Source organism: Syngnathus scovelli, chromosome 13 (assembly GCF_024217435.2).
Source record: "Syngnathus scovelli strain Florida chromosome 13, RoL_Ssco_1.2, whole genome shotgun sequence".
Taxonomy (NCBI): Eukaryota; Metazoa; Chordata; class Actinopteri; order Syngnathiformes; family Syngnathidae; genus Syngnathus; species Syngnathus scovelli.
In genome coordinates, this window is record NC_090859.1 from 2,336,349 (window position 1) to 2,357,981 (window position 21,633).

Below are 21,633 nucleotides of genomic sequence, written 5' to 3' on the forward strand. Positions count from 1 at the left end.
GTCACATGGGCATAGAGAAGTGCAAGCAGAGAGCGCGTGACATTCTCTTTTGGCCTGGGATGAACAAACAGATTGAGGACATTGTGGGAAAGTGCCCCATCTGTCTGGAGCACAGACCATCCAACACAAAAGAGCCCCAGATCAACCACAAAATCCCAGGCAGGCCATGGCAAACAGTCGCCACTGACCTCTTCACCTGGAACAATGACGACTACATAGTCACGGTGGACTATTACAGCAGATTCTTCGAGCTGGACAAGTTAAACAACACGACATCCTCTGCTGTGATACACAAGATGAAAGCTGCCTTTGCCCGGCATGGAGTACCAGAGACTGTAGTATCGGAATATGGACCCCAGTACAAGTGCAAAGACTTTGAGGCCTTCGCAAATGCCTGGGAGGTCACCCACCTCACAAGCTCGCCGTTCTTTCCACAGAGCAATGGTCTAGTAGAGAAATCTGTTTCCATCTGTAAATCTCTCATGGAAAAGGCCAAAGCTGATCATCGAGACCCCTATTTGAGCATCCTGGAGTATCGAAACACCCTAGTGGATAACCTCCGATCACCAGCCCAGCTGCTTATGAGCCGACGCTTACGCTCAGTCCTCCCCAGCACCCACCAGCAACTCCAGCCCAAGTTGGTCAACTATACAGAGGTTTACGCCAGGAGAATACACCACCAGCAGCATCAGAAAAGATACTACGACAGATCTTCAAAACCACTGTCACCGCTGCAGGAGGGCCAAAGCATCAGAATGCAAGAGTGTGGCTGTTGGAAACCAGCAACCGTCATCCAGCCAGCTGGTACTGACAGCTCATACCACGTCCGCACAGCTGAAGGACATGAGTATCGGCGAAATAGACGCAACATGGACAATGACTTGGATCCCGGCATTGCTACACCCCTCACCTCAGAGGCATCTGAGGCTGTCCCTCACACTGTTCCCTACCAGACACAGTATGGACGGGAAGTCAAGCCCAGACGGGTTCTGGACTATGTAAAAGGGTGTAGGGGGATCGCTGCCCTTCGAAAAAAAAAATCTTGTCACTGTTCTTTTGAGTGCTTTGAATGTAAAAGAGTTCCAGATTCATTAGTGATGTGATTTTGGTTTAATGATCTAATCAATGATTAGTAATACTGTTTGAGTTATACTACTAAGCATTTGTTTATATGCATGCACTGATATTGAACAAGCTAAGTGATACTTGACAAACATGGGCACTGTTCTGTTTAATTAATGCATATAACCTGAGTTTTGATTTTGCTGTGCAGTTAGCCTATGTGATTAACCTGTGATGTTCAGAGCAATTGGTTATGTGTGTTGGTATACTGTTTATCCTACAAGGACTGTATTCTGAAATACATTTGTTTACATTTAAGAAGGGGGATGTAATAATCTCTTAGAATATGTTCAGACTGCCAGTCCAGTAACGTTAGCCTACCATTTTGGGTATCTACCAAATGTCTTGCCTGATTGGTCCGTAGCATTAAGATGACGCAGCATGTAGTGACGTAGCCGGATGTTGGAAGCATACGCCTTCCTGAATGCAGCATGTTTTCCTGCTCCCGCAATCTTCATTAAAAGATTAGTTTTGCATGTCGTCGTCCTCATACATATTGTACCTAGCGTGAGTACAGAATATTACAACAGAGTATCGACCACAGTAGGGTCCACAGGAGAGCGGCGTCCATCCTTAAAGACCCCATCCCACCCCCAACATGAACTGTTGACACTTCTCCCCTCAGGCAGAAGTGTAAAATGTAAAACCTCCCGTTTCAAGAACCCGTTTACACTTACTTTGTTTTGCACACTACTGTTTAACAGTACATTCACTATAACTCTCACAACTGTTGCACAATGCCATTTTTGCACTAGCCTATATCGCACATCCCTCACCTTCGTAGTTGTATATACAGTGGAGCCTCGGTTTTTGAACACAATCTGTTCCAGAAGGCTGTTCGAGAGGTGAATCGTTCGAATTCCGAATCATACTTTCCCATTACAAACAATGGGAAAAAATTAATCCATTCCAAGCAAAAAAAAAAAAAAAACACCTTTTTTAAGCATTTTTTCATTTGCGCATTTTTGTCCAATCGCGCAACTGCAGCGCACCGCCGAACGCGCAACTGTAGCGCGCCGCCCTCAGCGCAACTGCACCGCGCTGGTCGCATTATTGTGACAGAGCCGTTGCTGAAATTTAGAAAATATTTTTAAAGTCCTGATGTACTTTCCAAAATTTAAGTGGACATCAGTGCGCTGAGAGCTTAATTTTGTCCGATCGTGCAATTGCAGCGCACTGCTGAACGCGCAACTGTTGCGCGCCGCCGACGGCACAACTGCACCGCGCTGGTCGCATTATTGTGACAGAGCGGTCGCTAAAATTTAGAAAATATTTTTAAAGTTCTAATGTACTTTCCAAAATTTAAGTGGACCTCAGTGCGCAGGGAGCTTAATTTGGTTCGATCGCGCAACCGCAGCGCACCGGGCGCTCAGTGTCGCATTGCTTTAGGAGCGTCTTTGTGTTTTAGGATGGCTTTACTGCTCCCACTTGCTTCCTTTGGAGGCATGATTGGAGTTGATGCAATCCTCAGAGTAACGAGAACATAATAACGAACAGAGTCAGTTGGCATGCGGGTCCTCTTGGCTCATCTCGCGAGGTTCGACAACCGAATTTCGTCTGACATCCGAAGCAAAAAAATCTCGAATTATTTGTTTGAATAACGATTTGTTCGAGAAACGGGACGTTCAAAAAACGAGGCTCCACTGTACTGTGTATATATTGTGGTTTTTATATTTTGTGTTTTTTTTACTTTTTAAACTTCTTTTTATCTTCTTTACCTAGTCTGTCACTTTAACGGACAGCGAAAGAATTTCATTGTACAAAGAAAAGTGCCTTCCTTTTGTACATATGACAATAAACGTTTTGAATCTTGAATCTTTTAATCTTAATGTTTTTGCGATTATTTTGTTCACAATATGGATGACAAGGTTCATTACCTCCATACACTCCGGTGGGAATGTTTATGCACACAGCACCTCTTGGTGCAATATGCAATGGAATGCAAGCAAATGTTGATCCAATACTCTCTGTCGTAAAGTCACAAACTTTTGCGACCCTCTCATACTCGGTGCGCCGTCTGTAGCAACTGAAATCAGGTGGCCAGTGTGTATCTCTGTCATTTAAACACTGCAGCACAGCCTTGCAGATGACCTCCCCCTGTGTTTGGCCTATTAGTAGTATCAATTTCTTCTTGCGGCCCATTAGAGTGCGCATACCTGCATAGCAGAGCTGTCTGTTCTACATCGGGCACATCACACGACTCATCACAGGTAATTGAGAAAGCTGGAGCTGAATTGATTTGCTGGTCGGTGATATTGTTTGCCATTCAAATGACCATTTCCTTCACTGTTTTTGCGAAGAGAGGCATGTCTTTAATTTTCTGAATGATCTCGGTTTTATTTTTGAAGTCCGAAAATAGGCACTCTGATATTTTAACAAATGAATCCTTTCTGTACTCGCCATCAGTGAATAGTTTTCCACGCTTTTTTATCTCCCGGACGGCAACAAAACTTGCAGCACTAGTAAAGTTTGGAGATGCAATCCACTTTTTGAAACAGTTTTTTCGTTCATCAAATTGCACCTTTCCTCTCAGTTCCAACTGGGTGATCGGCAGCAAATTTAGCATGCTTTAGCTGAAAATGTCGCTCCAAATTGCTCTTCTTGTTATATTTGAAAACTTCTCATTGCGAATCAAACATTCAGGCAATCTTTCAGCATTGGCAATGAAATCTTTTTCTTTTTGCTTTTTCAATTCATGGCCCGTTACTCACACAATTGTTTGTTTACAACTCGCCGGTGCTGTGTTGCTTGCTATGACGCAATTTTGCGCCATTCTGAAATTCTGTATTTTTAATATATTTACAACTACATACATTTTCTACAGCATAAGAATGTTTATGACATGATTGCCATCTAAAACCATATTTAAAAAAACAAAACAAAACAAATAAACAACATCTTTTTCCATTTTCCAAGGAGCTGCTAGGGGCGTCCTAAAGAGCCACATGCGGCTCTGGAGCCGCGGGTTGCCGACCCCTGCCTTAACCACTCGGCCACAACAACACACTCTGTGATAAACACTGTCCAAATGCATATGGTGAGTAGCACATATTACACCACGGAATTCTAAATAAAAACTTGGATCGTTGTCAGCAGTACTTGAACCTGCGAGGGGAATCCCCAATGGATTTCAAGTCCATTGCCTTAACCGCTCGGCCACAACAACACAATAAACAATTAAGGGCAAGGTCCTCACATTATCAAAATGCATACGGCGAGGATGTAGCAACACGAGAATCTAATACAAAAGCTGGATCGTTGGTGGCCTGATCCGAACCTGTCAGAGGGGACCCCAATGGATTTCTAGTCCATTACCTTAACCACAACAACACAATATGTGATTCACACTTGTCAAATGCATTTGGTGAGTATATCCAAATACACCACGAGATTCTAATTAACAAGTTTGGACTGTTGTCTGCAGGACTCGAACCTGCGAGCGGAGGCCCCAATGGATTTCTAGTCCATTGCCTTAACCACTCAGCCACAACAACACACTATGTGATCCACACTGGTCAAATGCATTTGGTGAGTATATCCAAATACACCACGAGATTCTAATTAACACGTTTGGACTGTTGTCTGCAGGACTCGAACCTGCGAGCGGAGGCCCCGATGGATTTCATGTCCATCACCTTAACCACTCAGCCACGATGGCACACTGTTCAAATGTATGTGGTGAGGATACGTCATCTGATGGGGATACGTCATCTGATGGCGCCGCGGATGGCTGCCACGGTGAGTCGCTCTCTGTTTCTTTGTCTTATTTTGTGTGTTTTCTGTGTCTTCTGCTGTCTATCCCGGATCACTTTTACTAGAGAAGCACTGTTAAACATCGGTCAGTCTTCTTCTGGTATTTTCTCTCCTGTTCTCTCTGACTCAGACTGTTTGTCGGAGATTTTAGCCGGAGCGGCGGTGCTATACAAGCTAGCGCGACGGCGGCGACGCGGAAAACGAGCGGGAGCCCTCGTAAATCTGAGGCAGAGAGGGTTCCGTTCTGCCCTACCGTCAATTCATCTGGCGAATGTCCGCTCCCTGGCGAACAAGATGGACGAACTGCTGCTCCTCACTTCAAGGAACACGGACTTCAGCAGATCCGCCGCGTTGTGTTTTGTTGAGACGTGGCTTAGCGAACGAACCCCCCACCACGCCATGGAGTTAGCTGGGTTTCGGCTAACGCGTGCAGATCGCAGCGCGGAGCTCTCCGGAAAATCAAAGGGAGGTGGTCTCTGTTTCTACATTAATGAACGTTGGTGTACCGATGTCATGGTGTTGAAAGAGTTTTGCAGCCCTCTCCTAGAAACACTTTTCATAAACTGCCGGCCGTTCTATTCACCACGGGAGTTCTCCTCGATCGTCATGGCGGCTGTTTACATCCCACCACACGCACGTGCGAGTGAAGCCACGCAGATGCTGGCTGACCAGGTGACAGACATGGAGAAACTTCTACCAAATTCACTAATCATTGTTCTGGGTGATCTTAACAGGGCGAACCTCGCACACGAACTCCCCAGATACAGACAGCACATAACGTGTCCCACCAGAGGGGCACAGACACTGGACCACTGCTACACCGTAATTAAGGATGCATACCACTCTGTGGCTCGTGCAGCTTTAGGACTCTCGGACCACTGTCTAGTTCATCTGATCCCTGCCTACAGACAGAAACTAAAAACTTCTAAGCCTGTGGTGAGGACTGTCAGGAAGTGGACAGTGGAGTCAAGGCAGGACCTCCAAGCCTGCTTTGACTGCACCGATTGGAGTGTTTTTGAAGCTGCAAATTCAGACTTGCATGAACTCACTGACACTGTCACATCATACATCAGTTTTTGTGAGGATCTGTGTGTGCAGACTAAGACCTTCTGCACGTACAACAACGACAAACCTTGGTTTACACCGAACCTTAGGAGGCTGCGCAAAGTCAAGGAGGAGGCCTACAGGAGCGGCGACCGGGACCTGTTCAAGCAGACCAGAAACACACTGAACCGAGAGGTCAGGAAAGCCAGGAGGTGTTACGGGGAGAGCCTGGAGAGACACCTCTCTGCCAATCCTGATCCCTCAACAGTGTGGAAAGGCCTGCAGAGCATCACGGGCTTCAAGAAACGAACCCCCCCGTCCTGTGGAGAGCCCAAGGCTCGCTGACCAGCTAAACAGGTTCTACTGCAGGTTTGATCGGTCCTCCCACACAACGGGACCTCCTGCAGCACAATCCACACAATCCACATACTCACCTCCCCCCCACAACTGCTCTGTCCACACCTCCATCACCGTGGTCACCGACTCTCTCTCTTGCAGAGGCCGCGCCCGCACTCCAGATTCGCGAGGAGGAAGTGCGCCAGATGTTCCGGAGACAAAAGATCAGGAAGGCACCGGGCCCAGACGGCGTGTCACCTTCCTGCTTGAAAGTCTGCGCTGAGCAGCTGGCGCCCACCTTTGCACGGATCTTCAACCGTTCCCTGGAGCTGTGTGAGGTGCCCTCGTGCTTCAAGAGCTCCACCATCGTTCCAGTGGCCAAGAAGCCCGCCATCACAGGTATGAATGACTATAGACCTGTTGCACTGACATCTGTGGTCATGAAATCTTTCGAGAGGTTAGTACTGAACCACCTGAAGGATGTCACGGGCCCCCTGCTGGACCCCCTCCAGTTTGCCTACCGGGCGAACAGGTCGGTGGATGATGCGGTCAACATGGGACTGCACTACATCCTGCAACACCTGGACACCCCAGGAAAGTACGCCAGGATCCTGTTTGTGGACTTCAGCTCGGCGTTCAACACCATCGCTCCTGACATCCTCCAACAGAAGCTCATCCAGCTTGCGGTGCCTGCCTCCACCTGTCAGTGGATCACCAGCTTCCTGACCAACAGGAGACAGCGTGTGAGGCTGGGGAGCATCACATCTGACACCCTGACCACCAACACTGGAGCCCCTCAGGGATGCGTCCTCTCCCCACTGCTCTTCTCCCTCTACACCAACGATTTCTCCGCAAGTGACTCTTCCGTGAAGCTCCTGAAGTATGCAGACGACACCACTCTCATCGGACTGATCCAGAACGGTGATGAGACTGCGTACAAACAGGAGGTGGAGCGGCTGGTCCACTGGTGCAGCCAAAACCACCTGGACCTGAACCCGCTCAAGACCGTGGAGATGACAGTGGACTTCAGGCGAGGCCCTTCACCACGTTCACCCCTCACTATCCGCAGTAATACTATTCTCTCATCAGACACCTTCAAGTTCCTGGGAACCACAATCTCTCGGGACCTGAAATGGACCGGCCACATAGACTCTGTCCGGAAGAAGGCCCAGCAGGGGCTGTACTTCCTGAGACAGCTCAAGAAGTTCAACCTGCCACGGGAGCTGCTGAAGACCTTCTACACTGCCATCATCCAGTCTGTCCTCTGCACCTCCATCAGTGTCTGGTTTGGATCGGCCTCCAAACAAGACAAGCACAGACTGCAACGGACAATAAGGACTGCAGAAATGATAATTGGAATCAACCTCCCATCTATCCAAGACTTGTACCTGTCCAGGACCAGGAAACGTGCAAGTAACATCTCAACAGACCCTTCGCACCCAGGTTGCAGCCTGTTTGAACTACTCCCCTCCGGACGCCGTTATAGAGCTCTGTACACTAAAACCAGCAGACACAGAGACAGCTTCTTCCCCCAGGCTGTCGCTCTGATGAACTCACACCACTCTTAGAGTCTCAGAGTCATTACTGTGCAATAACATCCCGCTTGCCACACCTTTTTTGTCTACACTGTTTGTACTATGTGTCCTCTCTGCATCCATTGCAGCCTGGTCATCCTAGAAGAGGGACCCTCCCATCTGTGGTCTCTTCTCAAGGTTTCTCATTTCCCCTAGCTGGAGTTTTGAGTTTTTCCTTGCCCTCTTGGGAGTTTAAGATCAGGGGGTGTTTGAGAATATCTTTCGTTCTTCACATGTCCTGAGTGTTGTTTTTAGTCACCTAAATGTTGAACAGAGGCTGTGATTTACCGAAGTCAAATTCCTTGTTTGGCACGCTCAAACATGGCGAATAAAAAACTCTTGAATCTTGAATCTTGAATCTCATAATACACTGTTGGATTTTATCCACTAGGGAGCGCGCTATCTGCGCCTCACGGCAAAAGCCATTGCCAATCACCTGTTATCCAATTTACTCACTGCGTGCTCGTTTGATTTCTTCAGATTTAGGAAATTATAAGACACTGAAGCAGAAATTAGACTTACACAGGTTGGTTGAATTCAATCACAATTCTTGTTCAGAAAGCTCTGTTTTCAGGAAAGTACAATACAGCGCTGGGCCTTTCAAGAGCGGAAAGTCTCCATTCAGAAAAGGCAATGTTCAAGGTTCTTTGGTCAGTTTATATTCAGTTGCACATGCCAGTGTGGGCCGAGTTTGATGGGTGATGAGTCTTTGGGGCGGGGGAACTTCGCAGGAGAGTCTGATTCCATGGGAGTGGGTGCTGGTTCAGTGAGAGCTGGTTCCGTGGGGTTGGGTGCTGATTATGGGCGATTCGGTGTGGGGGCTGTTGTTTTTCTTTCCGTCTTTCAGCCTTGATGATCATCTTTGGCTGGGCTGTCTCCCTCTGGTACCTGCTGGTTTTATCTCCAAGTGACCTTCCTGTAAACATTCTCCTCCGTTCTTGCACATACACTGTTCCACCTCATCCATTCATCATTCTTTCAATTTTGTCATTTTGTACGGAATTATGTGAGCTTTTGGCTGTGACATCATCTATGTATTTATTAATCTTCCCTGACTATGCAAAGTTTGTACTCACCACTTACCATGTTTTTTTTTGTTTGTTCTTTTGATCTCCATGTACTTGCTTACGTCATCATATTCTTAGTTTAATCATGCTTTCAACCATATCTTTTCTTTGTTAGGCAAAATATTTCCCTCTGTCCAGAACGTTCAGTAGTAATCGAAAACTGGTGTCTAGCATTAGTCAAAACATAAGACATAATCAAGTACTGAACATTTTTAGACGACTTTGGCAGTGTCCGTGATTTAGAAAATCATCAGGCACACATTAAACAGTTCCTTAAGGGTCATTAAGCTATTCAGGCAATATATCAAAAAACATTTATTTCAAAGTGCTCAGAAATATATATCAGATCATAAAGTTATAAAAACCTTTCTCATTACCACTTATCAAAAATGTCTAGTTATGTCTTCTTTATTGATTTGTTGTGTAGGTATAATTATATGCTTAAAATGTTTCTTTTATTTATTTAATATGTGAATATACTTGTCTGCTTATGTACTTTATTCAATGAGGTTTGAGCATATTTATTTTTGTAGCGAGGCAGGACTTTTTGTATTTCGACCCCATTCCTTCAACACTATGAGATTCAAATCAAAATTTTGGATAGTTATCGGCAGGACTCGAACCTGCAAGGGGAGGCCCCAACGGATTTCAAGTCACTCACCTTAACCACTCGGCCACCACAACACACATTGGCGTGGTCCTCACATTGTCAAATTGCATATTGCAAGGATCTAGCAAGATTCTAATTCAAGATCTGAATTGTCAGCAGGATTCAAGCCTGCGAGGGGAGACCCCAATGGATTTTTAGTCCATCGCCTTAACCACTCAGCCACAACAACACACACTGTAATACGCACCGTCCAAATGCATGTGCTGAGTATCTCATATTACACCACGAGATTTTAAACAAAAATTTGGATCGTTGTCGGCAGGACCCGAAGCTGCGGGGGTAGATTTCAAGTGTATCGCCTTAACCACTCGGCCACAACAACACAGTAAACAAGTTTGGCCAAGGTCCTCACATTGTCAAAATGCGTATGGCAAGGAGCTAGCAACACAACGAGAATCTAATACAAAAGCTGTATCGTTGTTGGCAGGTGTCAATCGTGCACTTATCTGATGTAAGTGATCGGCTCTCCGTTTAAAAGGTAAAATTTTGTACTTTAGCCCCTCTGCAGTAACGCAGTATGTAGGGGAGACGAGAATTAATTTAAGCCAGTACGGAAAGAAGATTCGTTCCGAGTCTAACCGCTGTTCAGGTAACTAATCTATTGTTAGATTAATTCCATCATTTCCGGACGCCAGTCCCTTTTAAAGCAAAGAGATCCCGGTGTTGAGTAATTCCTTTTCGAGACCCAGGATCAAATTGATCGCGGCCATTTCAGCGGCTCTTCTTTCCTATAATGATAGGGGCTTTTGTTAACTGCTCGGAATAGATTTAGCTGTCTTTGTTAAAACCGCAGGAACTCGTTTATTTACACTAGCGTGCACCCACACTAGCTGAGCTCAAGTTAACTGTTTCGAACCAGATTCTGACACTCCCTGATGTCAAGCATTAAAGCGGTCTTCATTTAAAAAAGAACTGAACGGTTTACAGTATGACTATGATAGAGAAACAATAGAGATTTAAAGCATAAAAGATCAAAATAATCATTAATCAAAATTAAATGATTATAAAGTAGAAATTTAATGCATAAGCAAGAAAACGAATTACAAGTTTCAACTAACAATAATTTCCACTCACAACTCAATAGAGCAAAGATTATTCAGTCTCGAAGTTCTCTCGATCCATCCATCCATCCATCCATCCATCCATCTTCTTCCGCTTATCCGGGGTCGGGTCGCGGGGGCAGCAGCTTTAGGAGAGACTCCCAGACTTCCCTCTCCCCAGCCACTTCATCCAGCTCATCCCGGGGGATCCCAAGGCGTTCCCAGGCCAGCTGAGTGACATAGTCTCTCCAGCGCGTCGTGGGTCGTCCCCGGGGTCTCCTACCGGTGGGACATGCCCGGAACACCTCCCCAGGGAGGCGTCCAGGAGGCATCCTGATAAGATGCCCGAGCCACCTCATCTGGCTCCTCTCAACGTGGAGGAGTAGCGACTCTACTCCGAGTCTCTCCCGGATGACCGAGCTTCTCACCCTATCTCTAAGGGAGAGCCCGGATATCCTGCGGAGAAAACTCATTTCGGCCGCTTGTATCCGAGATCTCGTTCTTTCGGTCACGACCCATAGCTTGTGACAATAGGTGAGGGTAGGAGCGTAAATCGACCGGTAAATTGAGAGCTTTGCCTTTTGGCTCAGCTCTCTCTTCACCACAACGGACCGGTACAGGGTCCGCATTACTGCCGACGCTGCACCGATCCGCCTGTCGATCTCACGCTCCATCCTCCCCTCACTCGTGAACAAGACTCCAAGATACTTGAACTCCTCCACTTGGGGCAGGATCTCATCCCCGATCCGGAGAGGGCATTCCACCCTTTTCCGATCGAGGACCATGGACTCGGATTTGGAGGTGCTGACCCAAGCCCCTTATGATGAAAAACATAAATGGACTTTGTTTTCCCTCGCCCGGACACGGGTTCTCTCGATTGAAAACTCAAAAATATGGTAAAAAAGGTGTTGGGTTCACAACATTTAGCTGAAAAGAATCTCACAGAGGCAGAAGACGTCTTTGATGACCAGCAACCTCTGCAGAGGGCGCAAACCAGACACACAGCAAGTGTGGCTGAGATTCGCGCTCTTCCTCCAGTTTGGTCGTGCCTTTTATTGAGAAACAACAATGGGGGGAGTCTACATGAATGCATAGTTTCTTAAGGGTTTTCACACTTGGTCCCTTTTAGCCCTCTAAACGAACTCAGATCGATGACTCAGCATTTTTTGTGCATATGTGAACACGCCAACCGTACTCAGACCCCTTTAAAACGAACCGTACTGAGACCACCTCCTGAGGTGGTCTCAGTACGGTTCGCTAAAAGTCAACGGTACGGTTCACCTAATCCGTGCATTGTGAACACAGCGCACTGGGTTCACTTCGCTTTTGCACTGTATTGTAACCTACTTGGCTTGCCGAAGATTGGTCACATGACTGCAGGTGCAAAAACAGAACTGTAGAGAACAGAAAATCCAAAGTATGGCAGCAGCAAGTCGTGGTTGTGAGTTTAGGTTCAAAATCAGCAAAAGGATCAGCAGACAAAACCAGTGAGGCAGAGTATTGAGTCTTTTCTCGCGAGGAGTGCATTCAGACTTACAGCAATCCGACTACACTGAAAATCTGTTTACACTCCTCACTCTTTTTATTTGGAATGCCCTACCCACAATGTGAGACTAGCCCCTGATAGGTGGGGGGAAGCGTGGGCTTTGTCTCATGAGAGAAGAAACGAGATTCTATGTGAAACAAGAAGTCGCAGACAGGATGCCATGAGAAACAAAAAGAGTGCAAGGACAAAATGCTATGTGAAACAAGAAGTCACAGACAAGACACCATGAGAAAAGAGTGCAAAGACAAAATGCCATGTGCAGACAGCAACAAAATAGATTGAGCTATCAACAACTTTCTTGGATTCCCAGAGGTGTAGAAGGTCAGGAAGCTCCAGACAGCATCGTTTGACTTGTTGTGGACTGGTGGACGTCTGCAAGGCGAAACAGCAAACATTCTGTGCAATAATCTTATTAATAAGTACTCATTAGGGAACGCATGATAACACATATATACAATTTATCTAACAGTGGTTCTAATAGTAAACGTAGAGAAGCATGTGCCGTTCAAAGTTCTGCCACGGCACCTGCACGCGGCATAGTTTGGGGAGAAGACGAAACGGAATGTTTTTTGGAAACTTGGAACGACGACAGCATTAAATCACAACTATCTACGACCCACCGTAATGCGAAAGTAATTCAAGAATTTTCTGAGAGAATGAAAGCAGCCGGTTTTGATAGAACTTCTATACAATGCAGAATAACTACCCAGAATGCAGTGCAGTGGGAGTGTGAGAGCTCTAGAGGACCTAGTGTGAACAGAAAGAGGACTGAGGCCCCATCAAGGCTGAACTGAACCAGAAAGAGAACTCGGTCCTCTTTGAAATACACTCACAATGTGAACACAAAAAGAACTGAGTTTGTTTCCTCTTGGTCCACTTTTTGGTCCACTTAAAGAGGCCTGACTTTGGTTCTTTTAAAAGGGTCCAGGTGTGAAAACACCCTAAAACAGCAAGGACATCGCATAATTACATTTCATGACCACAGAACAACAGGGATGCTATTTTAGAAAGAGCAGTATGGTCGTCTAATGACTTTAACAAAGTCAAGCAGGAGGGTCTTAGTGCCCCTGAGATGCATACATCCGTGGCGTACTCATGACTTTAGATTAAATAAGACATTTGTCTTTTTTTGCCATCTCATAATAGACTCATAACCTGGTCATGACTAGTTAACGAAGGAGTTTATTGTATAATGCGATTCATGACCCCGGTCATGTGCTCCTTAGCCAGCCATATGTGCCCAAGTCATTATCACGAGGTCAAACTGTCACATACTGTGGAAAATCTTGCACACATAAGTAGATACATAGAATCCGATGATAAAAGGTATATTTTTCCCAATAAAAGGGTAAGAGGCTAGAGGTCTAAAATGCTATTTGGTGGAAAAGTCGAGTGATCAGTTCTCCTTGTTCCAAAAATCAAAGTTCTGTTTAAAAGAACAGGCTGGCCTAAAGAAGGGAGATGCCGACGCCCTAAAAATGGCTCCTCTCTCCTGCACCGAGGTCTGCATCTCCTAGCCTGTCTTTGAGCTTAAAATTTGACTAAGTCCAATTTGAAGATAGTATAAATTCATCTTAACGGACCTTGGGTTAATCTCAGAAAGAATGAAATCTATCTTTGTCTAATCGGCGTTCTTGACCCACGGGCAGTAGCCCGCGAGAGAGCACCGCTCTTTGTCTGAACGAATCTTTTATACCAGTTCAGTTCGTTGGTACTATGCCAACATGGTCACGTACCAGTTTTTTTCCATGATGTGATACATTGGCCTCAGATGACCCTAATGCTTCCAGAATAGACTGCACCTGCATCTTGGCCGGTCTCAACCGGATTCAACCAGATGAGGTGACCATGTTCTCAAGGATGTAAATATTTTCTCAGGGATGCTTCATCCTGTTTCCCACTTCCAAATTTTGTCAACTGTCCGTCAACGTCACATTTGCAAATGTTCTTTCTCTGACTTGTGTTCCGTCAAACAACATTTTGTTTAGGCCTTAACTGGATGAAAGTGACCTCGGGTCACGCTCATGTGTGGGATCTCAGTCTTCCACCACTTAGTATCACCATTAACCCTTTCTGCCTCCTTGTGTTCGCTCACATCTATACATTCAAGTGTAAATGGAACATCAATATTACGTACATGTTTGATATTGATTAAACATCGTGACAATAATAACACATACTTCCACAATAGTCAACTTAACACAATCATAACTATGATCGTGGATTCTCCTAGTTAGTGGATTAAAACACTCAAGCATCTTCAAAACATATTTTGACAAGCTGGTGACCTCTAGGTCAAGCTCAAGCGTGGAATTGCAGACTTCCACCCACGGGTATCACTGTCAACCCAAGTCCTTACTCAACTCTTAATTCATTCATGTGTAAATGAAACATCAGTGCTATGATGCTGCTCAAGTTGCTACTAACTATACAATATTGCAAAGCAGAATAAAATAAAGTACATATATTGCAGGTTACTCTAACTGTGATTAACATGTCTCATTCTCATCCCTAACGATGAGCATGGGCTTCTCTAGTTAGCAAATTAAAATATTCAAGCAGTTTCAAAGTATATTATAGCAAAACAAAATAATATAACATAATCCAAAATTGTGTGTTGCTGTGTTCTGAAGAACAAGTCTTCATCCAATCGATGACTTTTTAAACTATTAATTTACTATGTTAAGTCAATCTGACTTTGGCACCATCTTCTGGTAAAATATGGAACGGGAATGGAGGCGACTGGCTCAACCAACAACCCCCCCCCCCACCAATTCAACAATAGTTAATTTTGAAGAACCAACTTCCAAGTAAACCCCACTCAGGCCCCCCTCCTCAGGTCCTCCACGCCAAGCCCCGAAACTCGGAACTTCATCCTAGCCAATTTGTCTGGGCCAAATCTAACACACACTCACGCACCATCTTTCACCATCCCATCCACCATGCAACTCGACACAGGATTCGAACCCGCGAGAGGAGACCCCAATGGATCTCCAGTCCATCGCCTTAACCACTCGGCACAATGACACACTGTTCAAATGCATGTGGTGAGTATCTCATAATACACCACGAGATTCTAATTAAATTTTTGGATCGTTATCGAAAGGACTCAAACCTGCGAGGGGAGGCCCCAATGGATTTTAAGTCCATCGCCTTGACCACTCGGCCACAACAACACCCATTGGCGAGATCCTCACATTGTCAAAATGCATATTGCAAGGATCTAGCAAGATTCTAATTCAAAATCTGAATTGTCAGCAGGATTTGAACCAGCGAGGGGAGACCCCAATGGATTTCTAGTCCATTGCCTTAACCACTCGGCCTCAACAACACACACTGTAATACACACAATACACACCGTCCAGATGCATGTGGTGAGTATCTCATGCTACACCACAAGATTTTAAACAAAAATTTGGATCTTTGTCGGCAGGACCCAAACCTGAGAGGGGAGACCCCAATGGAATTCAAGTCCATCGCCTTAACCACTCGGCCACAACAACACAGTAAACAACTTTGGCCAAGGTCCTCACATTGTCAAAATGCATATGGTGAGGATCTAGCAACACAACGAGATTCTAATACAAAATCTGTATCGTTGTCTGCAGGATTCCAACCTGCGAGGGGGGACCCCAATGGCACTCGAGTCCATCGCCTTAACCACTCGGCCACAACGACTCCCTGTTCAAATGCATGTGGTGAGTATCTCATAATATACCACGAGGTTCTAATTAAAATTTTGGATCATTATCAGCAGCAATTGAACCTGCGAGGGGAGGCCCCAATGGATTTCTAGTCCATCACCTTAACCACTCTGCCACACATTGGCGAGATCCTCACATTGTCAAAATGCATATTGCAAGGCTGACTTGCAGAGGAAAAGTGAAATTTTCAGCATGACTAGCCTCCTCCACTTTGACTTCTCATGCTCCTACAGAGAAAGAAATAATAGATGTCCATTCAGCATGAGACATTCTGAGCCCATTAAAAGAAAAAAAAGCACGTTACTTCTGTTTTTTATTCATTGTCAGATTATAGAATGACAAATGACCAGGGATCAAATTATGTGTGCACACTAAAGTTAAAATTTGCAAATCAAGTGGTATATAAATGCAAATTGCTTCTAAAAGACAAATAGTGAATTGGAATGTGCTGTCCTCGCGTGTGTGGGCGGGGACCAGCTTCATGATCGACTGCAAGAAATGGCCAGCTTGTGACGAATCATTGATGCCGGGTCCCCCTTCCCCCCTCGCGCAGGAGAGCTGTGCATGTGTGTGCCTAAGAGTGTGCCTAAGTGTTAAAGTGATGAAATTGGCTAAACTTGTGTGCAAAGAAATTTGCAAGACTGTGGTATTTTCGATTTGCACCGCAAAACAGAAACAATTTTGAAAAATAAAAAAGAGAGGAAAAGAAAGAAATCTGTTTGTGGGCAGAAACTGGTTCACACTAGTGTCTCTGATGACAAATTCGAAAGAAAGAGAAAACATGTTTTCAGGATTTGGATGAAGCAAAACTGTGAATTTGAGACATTGCAATGCTACATTTAAGAGAAATAATAGAAATCATTTGCATGAGGGACGTGAGTTGAGAAGAATATATGAATGTTGTGTGGAGAGCTTGGATAAATTGAGACCAATGTGATGGAAAGACTCCTTTTTGGAGACTGTGTGCGATGTAAATGAGCAAGGATGAATGATTGCCTGAATGAAAGGAAACTACAGGTTGAATGGTTGAAGTTGTTGGAGACTACTATGGAAAATTAGTAGAACAACTTTGAAGAAAGAGAGATTTTGAGCAAGTTAAATGCTAAGAAAAAAAATGCTTTCGGATTGATAATTAACTAGAAAAAAAACTGGAGAACCAGTACCACATGCAGAAGATGAATGAACTGGCAAGAAGCATTTTGGAAAGAAAGTCAAATTAAATGATGATAGAATCACATGTAGTAAAGCACACATCCTCCCAAAAAGTTTGTCGTGTGAGGCATGGGCGTCGCCAAGCCTCAGAAGGAGGGGGGGAGTAGGACAGATAGTGAAAGATAGTAATAATACAACACTTTACGACATATGGATTCTCTAATATATTTGGCGTCATAGCATTAAGTTAAAATTTTCTCAAACTTTTCAAACTTTTGCTGTAAGCAATCGGAAGATGATTGAAAAGTGACTAAAGAAGCTATGAGGAAGTGGTGTAGCTATTGGAAGGGCACGCGCTTTTGCGCTTCCCTGACTAATCAATATTTGTTTGACTGATAAGGAGGTGGGCAAAGGAACCATCTGCTACAGGACTTAACGTCCATTCCCACGGTCCAAATCCTATCAAGATCAGAGAATGTCCTTTAAAACAGGAGACAATAAATGGGATAGCCCCTGTCACAAATTGTCTTTGGTCAGGAGGATCCCTTAGGAAGTGCTCAAACTCTTCTTGCAAACACTCCTATTTGCCCAGTTCAAAAGGGCAATCAAATTGATTGGTGAATGATACAAGATTTGCATAAAGCAGACAAGAACAGTCCTTGGCAGATAGCATGATCAGAGCACTCAAACTGAAAGATGTGTCAAATGCAAATCTACTGCCGCCTGATCTTTCCTCCTCTCAGGTTGACAACTCCATCAAGCCAGGGGACTGGGTCTACATCAAGGTCATCAAAAGAAAGAACTGGGCCAGCCACGGTGGGATGGACCATTCCAAGTCGCTGACTACCCCCACCGCATTGAAAGTTTGCTGAAAGGCCCAGCTGGATTCACCTCAGCCACTGCAAGTTACAGAGAGTGCTGGACCCCATTTTCGGAGTGGTGGGGAAGCCTGACTACAAAGTTTAGGGTGGGGCGTCTCAATGTTGATTAAGAATTCAACGATCCCCACTCTGACAGGCAATGGGATATACCGGTGTTTCTGCCATCCTAGTAGCAATGGGGCTCCACATGCCAGGTGGATCCTCTATGGCAGGGGTCGGCAACCCGCGGCACGCCCCTAGCGGCTCCCTAGAGTTTTTGCAAAAATGCGTGAAAAGGGAGAAAATATGTTTTTTTTGGTTGTTGTTGGTTTTTTAAATATGGTAATCACGACACAACCACACGTGTGCTGTAAAAATATATGTAGTTGTAAATATATTAAAAATACCAAATTTAAGAATGACGCCAAATAGCAAAATTGCGTCATAGCCTGCGACACAGCACAGGTGAGTTGTAAACAAACAGGTGTGTGAGTGATGGGCCATGTATTCAAAAGGCAAAAAGAGAAAGATTGCTGATGAGAACAGATGGTTTAAGAAAGAATGGACTGAACTATTTTCTTCTGTAACACCTTTTTGGTTTTGACAGTGCTTACAGTAATTTAGATAATTGACCAGTTCTAAGTTCGGCTATATTTGTAGTGGTGATAGAATACGCAACATACATGACCACAGACCAAGGTTTGAATGAACTGCCGGCTTATTTTAGTAGAGAAAATAGTTGACATAAATTTACAAACAATAGACATACAATTTACATTTAAACTCAACGTTAGTTGAAGAAAATAATTTCCCTTTCAGTTAAACTTTTCAGTTTAAGGAATTTTAGTTTCAACCCGGGTTGTTTTATTAATTCTAAGGTTCAATCTGTTTAGTTGCCTCACTTTGTGTTGTTTGAATAACATTCAGTACAGGTAAGTAATTCGAAAGTAATAGTAAATCTAATTTGAGTTCAGTTAAAGCCACTTTTAAATTCCCACCATTTCACTGATTTTGTTCAAACCAATCAATATTTCAATAACAACATTACAGCATCATCACATATATAGTTTGTTGGATTCTGTCCACAACTTAGGGAGCGCGTTATCTGCGCCTCACGGCAAAAGCCTTTGCCAATCACCTGTTATCCAATTTACTCACTGCGTGCTCGTTTGATTTCTTCAGATTTAGGAAAATGCAAAGACACTGAAGCAGAAATTAGACTTAGACAGATTGGTTGAGTTCAATCACAATTCTTGTTCAAAAAGCTCTGTTTTCAGGAAAGTACAATACAGCGCTGGGCCCTTCAAGAGCGGAAAGTCTCCATTCAGAAAAGGCAAAGTCCAAGGTTGTTAGATCAGTTTTATATTCAGTAGCACATTGTGGGCTGGGATTGATGGGCGATGAGTCTTCGGGGTGGGGCAAGTTCGAAGGAGAGTCTGCTTCCATGGGAGTGGTGCTGGTTATGGGCGATTCGGTGTGTTGGTGGGGGGCTGTTGGTGTGTGTGTGTGTGTGGAGGGTGCTGTTGTCTTCCATCCCGTCTCTCGGCCTTGGCGATCATCTTTGGCCGAGTTCTCGGGTGTCTCCTTCTGGCACCCACTGGTTTTATCTCCACGTGACCTTCCTGTGAACATTCTTCTCCAATCTTGTACATACACTGTCGTACCGCATTCAACCGTATCTTTTCTTTGTTAGGCAAACTATTTCCCTCTGTGCAGAGCGTTCAGTAGTAATCAAAAACTGGCGTCTAACATTAGTCAAAACATAAGATACAATCAAGTACTGAACGGTCAAGACGACTCTGGCCGTGTCCATGATTCAAAGAAAAAACATCAGGCATGCATTCCACAGTTCCTTAAGGGTCATTAAGCTATTTAGGCAATATATCAAAAGTCATTTGTTATTTCAAAGTCCTCAGAAATATATATATCAGATCATAAAGTTATAAAAACCTTTCTCATCACTACTTATCAAAAATGTCTAGTTATGTCTTCTTTATTGATTTGGTGTGTAGGTATAATTATATGCTTCAAATGTTTCTTTTATTTATTTAATATGTGAATATACTTGTCTGCTTATGTACTTTATTCAATGAGGTTTGAGCATATCTGTTTTTGTAGCGAGGCAGGACTTTTTGTATTTCGACCTCATTCCTTCACTCCCTCTGTTGACCTCAGTTTTACTGAGGTCACCAAAATCGTTGATGCCACCAGGGTCCCTCTGTTGGCACACCACGTCCCTCTGTGGAGCCGCTACAAGTCCCTCTGTGGGGCCGCCAATGAGTGAGAAAAATAAATATAGATAAAATTCATACCCAGACATTTGTAAAAGATGGAGAGTGGAAAGGCAATTGGCCTAGACGGCATTCCAGTGACAGCATGGAACTATCAAGGAGAGGTGGCAGGGGAGATTTTTAAAAAGCGAGAAGTTCCCCGGAAAGGTGTTGACTTCTATTTCTTAATTCAGACCACGGCGATGCGCAAAACTGTAGTAGCTACAGAGGTGTTGTTATGTTGATTAAGCAAAGCATGAAGTTATCGGAAAGAATGTTAGAAGCGAGGCTTGGAAATCTACTGGCCAAAATAATGGAGAGTGTGGCAGAGACAAAGATAGGACATGCAGATGGTTGGTGGTACAGAAAGATATGGAAACAATCGCTCTGCAGTCGCGGCCCCTAACAGGAGCAGCCGAAAGAAGTGGAAGATGAGAAAGAAAATGTGAAAGAGAAATACATAAACAAATAACGAATTACATACGTAAAACAAATAACGAAATACATACATACATATATAGTACATACATATAGACAGACAGACATCGAACAATTGCTCATTCGGTCACTCAGCCCTTCAGTCAGTCACTCAATGAATAACTCAATCAATAAACCAACCAATCAATCAATCAACCACTCAATCAATCAATCAATCAATCAATCAATCAATCAATCAATCAATCAATCAATCAATCAATCAATCAATCAATCAATCACACAGGTGTTAACTAATTTGTAATTGTATTGCAAGCAATTTAAACGCTAATGGAATATGATGATGTCCATATCTGTTTTATCAAATTCTAATCCTACTTTACCTTTGTATAAGGCACAGGTGTCAAACTCAAGGCCTGGGGGCCAGATGCAGCCCGACACATGATTTTATGCGGCCCGCGCAGACAAATTGTGCTTTTTATTCACGTGTCATTACTCGAATTGCAAATTGTCTTCACTTTTAATAATATTTGATTTTCAAATATTAGACCGGTTTTTATTTCTCTGATTTGAAAGCAAGTTACTTGCCAGTTTGTTTTGTAGCTTTTACTCTATATAATAGAGCCGAGCCTGTCATGAAACCGATCACATTTACAGACTCATTATGAAAAGTAAGGGGTTAGTTGTTAATGCATGTTCACAGACATGACACAAAATTCTTCAAGACTGCAGTTGACAACCTGCAAAGTAAACGCAAGTTTAACAAATAAAGCACAATCTGCTCCCTGGGTTGCTGTTAGAGGCTGCAATACAATTAGGTAAAACATCAAAACAAAGCAAGTCATCACAAATTCCGTCACATACATTTCGTCACACTGTCAGGTAAGTCCAGAGTTGTTGTCATACACTGTCTTGGCTCAGAGTCTTGATTGTCAATGCTGGTATAGTCACGTCTGGTCATAATCTTGAAATGGGCCTTCTCCATTGAAGTCTTTTGTTGTCAATGGTGCCCCAGAGTAATCCTAAACCCATATTTAGTCCAAAATTAGCCCTGATCAAT

The 21,633-nt window shown here is 44.2% G+C and overlaps 1 long non-coding RNA gene and 5 other non-coding genes across 6 annotated transcripts; 1 reads left to right on the forward strand and 5 right to left on the reverse strand.

Annotated features, from left to right (window-relative positions):
- Window positions 1–4,206: 4,206 nt before the first annotated feature.
- trnas-uga (transfer RNA serine (anticodon UGA)) lies at window positions 4,207–4,288 on the reverse strand. Its single transcript has one exon. It is a non-coding gene; the product is annotated as a tRNA-Ser (tRNA).
- Window positions 4,289–4,534: 246 nt separating this feature from the next.
- Window positions 4,535–4,616, reverse strand: trnas-aga (transfer RNA serine (anticodon AGA)). The gene has a single exon. It is a non-coding gene; the product is annotated as a tRNA-Ser (tRNA).
- Window positions 4,617–9,653: 5,037 nt separating this feature from the next.
- trnaf-aaa (transfer RNA phenylalanine (anticodon AAA)) lies at window positions 9,654–9,735 on the reverse strand. The gene has a single exon. It is a non-coding gene; the product is annotated as a tRNA-Phe (tRNA).
- Window positions 9,736–11,855: 2,120 nt separating this feature from the next.
- LOC137840857 (uncharacterized) lies at window positions 11,856–21,135 on the forward strand. Its single transcript, XR_011087970.1, has 3 exons — window positions 11,856–15,677; window positions 15,761–15,850; window positions 17,752–21,135. It is a non-coding gene; the product is annotated as an uncharacterized lncRNA (long non-coding RNA).
- Window positions 15,247–15,328, reverse strand: trnal-uaa (transfer RNA leucine (anticodon UAA)). The gene has a single exon. It is a non-coding gene; the product is annotated as a tRNA-Leu (tRNA).
- On the reverse strand, window positions 15,402–15,483 carry trnas-aga (transfer RNA serine (anticodon AGA)). Its single transcript has one exon. It is a non-coding gene; the product is annotated as a tRNA-Ser (tRNA).
- Window positions 21,136–21,633: the final 498 nt, after the last annotated feature.